Source organism: Cryptotermes secundus, unplaced genomic scaffold (assembly GCF_002891405.2).
Source record: "Cryptotermes secundus unplaced genomic scaffold, Csec_1.0 scaffold3380, whole genome shotgun sequence".
NCBI classification, from domain to species: Eukaryota; Metazoa; Arthropoda; class Insecta; order Blattodea; family Kalotermitidae; genus Cryptotermes; species Cryptotermes secundus.
The window spans coordinates 16155-23128 of record NW_019733397.1 but is presented as its reverse complement, the minus strand read 5'-3'; the positions used below and the strand labels follow the sequence as shown (position 1 = coordinate 23128).

Sequence of the window (6974 nt, the reverse complement as noted above, 5' to 3'; positions counted from 1 at the left end):
GTGTACTCTTCTCCAAGTATAATTAGAATGATCAAGTCAAGGAGGATGAGGTGGGCAGGACAAGTAGCACAAATGGGGAGAAAAGGAAAGCATATAGCATATTGGTGGGAAAGCCAGAAGGAAAGAGACCGCTAGGGAGACCAAGGCATAGGTGAGAGGGGATGGAATGGGATGGTATGGATTGTATTGATCTGGCTCGGGGTAGGAACCAGTGGGGGGCTCTTGTGAACACAGTAATCAACTTTCAGGTTCCATAAAATGCTGGGAAATTCTTGAGTAGCTGCAGATTTGGCTTCTCCTCTAGAATGGCTCAGCTCCGTAAGTAAGTATCAGAACTTGATGTAATATTTAGAACATACAGAAAATACTGTGTTACATTTATATTTTTTCATTCTGTAAGATGCTGCTGACAGATTTTATTTCAGGCAGAATATAAATTTACTGGGGTCTTTTGGATCTCCAACCTCCCTATGTGTGCAATTGGAAACACTGGAACACGGTGTTCAGGTACGGTCCAGTGCCACCAGATATGTGATCGTTAATAATAAGAGTATCAGATGGGTGGTATAATTTCTGGAGGAAAGTGTACGGGTACAAACACATACAATCAAAAGTTCCTGTAATCAGCATGCATTTTTCCATCTCACTACTAAGAACTTTGTAGTACATCAGTTGTGAAACATTCGTTTCAATATTGCCATTTGTAAAATACCACCTTCCAGGATGTAATGCCATGTAGTCTGGTAGAAGTATCCCAGTATTCCTCCAAAACATCAGTACTTTGGTTTGTTGCTAAGTTGGAGTACACATTGAACCAGTTATTTTGAACTATAAACTACAGTCTTCCCCTTGAAGCTCAATGGTTGTATGTATCATCAGATTTTACATTAAAAACAAGTCTATAGTTTGCCCAGGTTGATAGCAGTTTCTTCCTTGAACAGCATTAAATGTCTTGTCTTCATAATGAAGATGAACTATCTTTTCTCAAAGGAACTGAATTTTTAAATATTGTTTAACTGATTAAAACGTCTGTGTATCTACAGTCCATCAACAATGCAACACTTGTTTATTCACCATTTAACACTTAACGCATTTCAGCCATAGATGGCCATCTTCACATGTCTTAGTGTATCAAAACTGCTACAGTGCTCTATTGTGCGCTAAAACTGCGCGCTGCAGTCCACTTAAAAATAAATGAATTAAAAGCCATTAAAAATGCCCATTAATTTTTCATTATTTTTGTAATCTCCAATTCCACCTCATAAGGAGTGTCATCCACTTGTTTAGGCTATGTGATTATTTCAGAAGGTTTGTTTCAGCGGCTTGTTCTTCTGTTCGTTAGCCCGTTGTTTTGCTACGTCTGCAATCTGTAATATGCCCCTTGCTTGTGTGTTCACTCTGGCAGCATGTGGTGTGTTGACACCTGAAGATGGTCATCTATGGCCAAAACATGTTCTGTTAAGTGTTAAATGGTGAATAAATAAGTGTTGCATTATTGGCAGACTGTGGATAGACATTTTAATTATGCAACAGGATGCTGAAATACAGAATTGTTTAACTGAATTTACTTTTCAAAGTAATTTTTAATTCAAGTAACTTGTTTTCATGGCACAGCACACATGTACTTATTACAAGTCTTCGGTTGATTGTAGTTTGGAAGTTTTGTTGATTCAGAATACTGTAAACACATAAACCCCAAATCTTTTGTGGAGAAAGTGTCATAAAGACACTTGCCAAATGCTGTAGTAGTAACTGATCAGATACAGGGTTGTAACATTTTCAGTGAAGTCACTGTTGCAGATGATGGACATTTTCTTTTCCTTTCACAGAACCCATGAGAGAGGGTTCACCTAGAAGCAACGTGGATCTAACTGCAGTAAGGGCAACAAGGAACATGAGTGTGACATTTCACATGGAGAAGACATGCCAAAGATTAGGGAATGTGGGAGCACCAGCTGCGACTGCCTTGACAGGGTAATCAAGCCAAGTGTGATATCTTTTCACAAAACTACAGCCAGGATAAAAGGAATATGTATTTTTCTGTATTGTATAAAGTATATTTTGCCTTGAGGCATTTGGTAACAAGCAGACATGAAACAGGAAAGTCTGATTTCTATTTTGATATGAAATTCAATCCCAGAAAATTGCATTGATAATACAACCTAAATGAACACTTTGCATAATTCTTTCACTGCTGGGCTGCTAGTACCCTGACATACTCTAGTGCATGCACATTTGCCATTAAACATGGAAATCTGGAGAAATGAAGTAGCAATTTAATTTCAGTGCAACCTCCATTTAATGTCTCATTTAACAGCCAGGTTTAGTGATTCCTAGTTTCAATGCTAAATTTCCTACATGTAAGAGTTTGGTCAGTTACTGTTGTAATCCACTGTTCCCAAAGAAGCACTATTATGTTGTGATTGGCAATCTTAACCAACTCTTGTTTGACAAGGTCACGTGATGTTTTGTTTAAAACATCTTGCTGGTATGGGTAGCAGTTTATAATTTTTCTACAGAAGGCAAATGGATGCAGCAAAGCTCCAAGTTCATGATAGATGAAACTATATTTGCAGCAAGTTCGTCTTGAGAAATGTCTGTGGACCCGAAAAAAGCCACATGTGGCATACGAAATGAAAGCCACTCCATTTTAAGAGCTTAAATTGGTACAAAAATGAGCTTCTTATATTGGTAAAATTAATTGAGACAGAAATGATGAAAACTATATTCTTACAAAATTTTATTAGATTTCAATGCAAAGTATGTAGGGAAGACATTTTCAAATCAATGATTGGGAATGAGAGTTTGCATGAAATTAGTACTGATAATGGAGTTACAAATAGTAAACTTTGACACATTCAAAAATCTTATTGTCAAAAGTATGATGTCTCCACATCATAGCATTCATAAATTTACTTGGATATCTCTTGATGGAATGACTCGCAATGAAATTAGCCATATTGTGATAGACAGGAGATGGCATTCAAGTACACTTGATATCCAATCATTCAGGGCAGCAGATTGTGATATTGACCACTATCTGGTGGTTAGGGAGAGACTGGCAATGAGAAAACAACACACAGAGCTCATATGGAGAGGTTTAATCTCACATAGGTTTGCAACTTTGGAAAACTTAGACACTGGGGTGGATATTAATAGAGTTCGGGAAACTATTAGAGAGAATATCAAAATTTCAGCCAAAGAAGGTCTAGGTTATTATGAGTTCAAGGAGCATAAGCCACAGTTTATAAGATATAAATCATCATGTAATGATTAAATTCCAGCAGCACTGATTCAAGCAGGAAGTGAAATATTATGTTCTAATATCCATGAAGTTATCCCTGTGCTTAACTAATTAAGCATGTAAGCATGACACCATGAAGGTGTATGGGGGAGTAGACTTAAAGATTCACATTTTCTTGGCCTCAGCACTAGCTGAAGGTGAGTGATCAGCTTCACACCGTGACCACTTTACACCCAGGGAAAGAGCCAGTCAGTAGCCCGTCGCTATGCCGACTACACTATCACTCTAAGATCCATAAGCTAATTACTTCTGCTAGCCTCTTATGAGGATGATGATGTGATTATACTGGGTGATAATATGGATACCATAAAGAAAAAACACAGAGAAAACTAAATATATGTTGCTGTCATCACCAGAATATAGGGAAAAATCAGGATATGAAGATAGCTAACAGATGCTTTGAAAATGTGGCACAGTTCAAATACTTAGGAATGACAAACAAATCAAAATTTTTTAATCTAAGAGGAAATTAAGAGGAGATTGAACTCTGATAATGTTTGCTAACATTCAGTCCAGAACTTTTTGTCTTCTTGTCTGCTGTCTTACTTACCCGTGGAGCTGAGGCCTTCTGAAGGAGCCACCAATTTTGCAGCTACTCAACAATTTCCCAGCATTTTATGGAACCCAAAGGTTCATCACCATGTTCACAAGAGCCCTCCACTGGTCCCTATCCTGAGCCAGATCTATCCAATTCATACTATCCCATCCTATCTCTCCAAGATCCATTCTAATACTGTCCACCCAACTACGCCTTGGTCTTCCCTGTGGTCTTTCCTTCTGGCTTTCCCACCAATATCCCATACGCATTCATCTCCCCCATTCATGCTACATGACCTGGCCACCTCATCCTCCTTGACTTGATCATTCTAATTATACTTGGAGAAGAGTACAAGTTATGAACCTCCTGTCACCTCTCTCTTCAGCCTAAATATTCTCAACACCCTATTCTCAAACACCCGCAGTCTATGTTCCTCCCTTAATGTCAGAGACCAAGTTTCACACCCGTACAGAACCACAGGCAAAATTATACTTTTGTATATTCTAATTTTTGTTTTTGGACAACAGACGAGAAGACAAAAGGTTCTGGACTGAATGGTAGCAAGCATTACCAGAGTTCAATCGCCTCTTAATTTCCTCCTGAACCGGGTTTCGATCTATTATCATTGTTCCCAAATATCTGAACTGTGCCACATTTTCAAAACATCTCTTTCCTATGTTTATGTCGTGATTTTGCCCTGCATTTTGGTGACGAGACAGTAACATATACTTAGTTTAATCTGTGTTTACTTCTAGACCAACTTCTTTACTTGCGTCAATTAAAGTTTGTTTTTTTTCTTTATGGTATATACATTATCATCGGCACAGACCAACAGCTGATGTGTCCCGTTTAATTTCAGTCCCACCTGGTTTCCCTGGACCTTCCGAGTTGCATAGTCTAAGGAAAAGCTGAAAAGGAGTGGCGATAAAGCATCTTGTTTTAGACCATTGTGGATAGGAAATTTATCAGACAAATGTTTACCTACACGGACTTTACTACACGTTTCATTTAAACACATTTTAATCAACCTAACTAGTTTCATGGGTATCCGAAACTCTATTAGAATACTGTGCAATACTTCCCTCCTAATTGAATCGCAGGCTTTCTTGAAGTCTATGAATAGCTGACGTACTGCCTCATTGTACTCCCATTTTTTCTCCAATATCTGACGAATGCAAAAAATCTGATTTGTAGTTGTCTACTGTCTAAAAACATAAGAATTAGAATACACCAAACTATAATTTTGCCTGTGTTTCTGTATGGGTGTGAAACTTAGTCCATCATTAAGGGAGAAACAAACTGAGGAGAATATTTGGGCCAAAGATAGACAAAGTGATGGTAAGTTGGAGAAAACTGCATGATGAGGAGCTTCATAACTTGTACTCTTTGCCAAGTAAAGGATGATCAAGTTGAGGAGGAAGGGGGAGAAGAGGAATGCATATAGGATTTTGGTGGGTGGACAATGTTAAAATGGATTTTAGAGAAATGGGATGAGGTGGTATGGACTGGATTGATTTGGCTCAGGATGGGGACCAGTGGAGGGCTCTTGTAAACAGGGTAATGAACCTTCAGGTTCCATAAAATGTTGGGAAGTTCTTGAGTAGCTGGTGGCTTCTCCAGAAGAGCTTAGCCGAAAATTGGTGATATTTTTAACCCTTTGGCGCAGTCATTTAAATTCCGCGGCCACNGTTATAACATAGGTGTGCAGCTGGACGAAACATACACGTCAAACCATGCTGAACGGTTAAATTGTGGCCCCTAACCCTGTGATGTGGAAAGTAATACAGGCACAAAAATGGCAAGAGATATTGGTCTTTGTGGGGGGGGGGCTTTTTGTTGTTTTTATTATGTTTTTTCTGTTTGCTGAGTGGAACTACAGCTGTGCAGAACCAACCCTCATTTCCTATAGACTCTAGCATTCGCCAACTGCAGCTACACCTAACCACTGTGGTTGGGGAGGAGTACTGTATTGTAGATATCTTGTGCTTAATGGCTGAAGACAGATCATTATTGATGATGTCCTGATTTCATCCACAGGTCGGGTGCCTCAAGGCTGTGAAGTTCATAGCATCTTACCCCATGGCAAGATCTTGGTACATGCACTGAAGTGGTGTACAACTTATGTGTTGAAATAAAGAGAGTGTCTTCAATTTTGTCCTGGTTTAAATGTGGGTACAAGGGATGGGAATCTCCTTCCTTACTGCTTTTGCATCAGCTCCTGGTGACAATGGAGAATGCTATTCTGTAAGTTAAATCATTATTAAGTGTGATCATGAACTTCGATAATTGAACTTGAACCGTTAAGCCCCGAAGCCAGGCCACAGAATCTCTCCTGTTCTGTTTCTGGCTTTCAAGAGTTCTTCCCTGCCTAAACCATTATCCGCATCACACCCACAACTCAGCAAAACCCACCCTCTGGTTGCAGAACCTGAAGGCTCACCATTGCTGATATGAACATCCCCCATAAATTTATATAATTCAGAGTGTCGTAGTATTTATTGAAAGATCCACATTTTCATTTGAGCCTTGTAGGCAATTTCCTCATCCATAATCCATACACATTTCTTACTTCCCCCAACCAAACCACACTGGGCCTGTAGTTAATTTCACAACCTTAACAATGCTGAGTTCCTTGCATAAATGTTCCTTACACAGTATTTCAAGAAACCCAATACTACTGCAGTTTTTATATGCACAGTAGAACACAAACATATACTGGAAAATTGCATTCTGTCAGCAGCACCAGTGCCTTGGTAGTATTTGTTTCAGTAGTCCTGCATGTAGTTTCAAAATGTTTGTATGTCTGGTGACTTGCTTTCCATTGCATGTATTTTACTGTGTTACTGTCTTCACAAACCAGTGTTCTCAATGTCCATCTTCGGGGTTGAAGGGTATGCCAGACGGCAAGAAGTGCTGCTTTGCTAGCATACTCTTCAATCAGATGATGAAGTAAATAGATGATAGGGTCTACCTAAGTATATGGCATCACATCATGCCAAGAATTGTAGTTGATACAATGCAGTTCTTGTCCCGAGTTTGTGAAGACAGTTCCCAAGAAAATGTACTGAAAGCCACTGGATGCACATTCACTTTGGACTTAACTGCAGTATGACCCCTGAATTAGTCTACCCT

General features: G+C 39.1%; 1 long non-coding RNA gene across 1 annotated transcript; it reads left to right on the top strand.

Moving 5' to 3' along the window:
* The first annotated feature begins 254 nt into the window (after nucleotides 1-254).
* Nucleotides 255-5995, top strand: LOC111868156. The gene is made up of 3 exons (XR_002843466.2): nucleotides 255-507; nucleotides 1830-1974; nucleotides 5880-5995. It is a non-coding gene; the product is annotated as an uncharacterized LOC111868156 (long non-coding RNA).
* The last annotated feature ends 979 nt before the right edge of the window (nucleotides 5996-6974 follow it).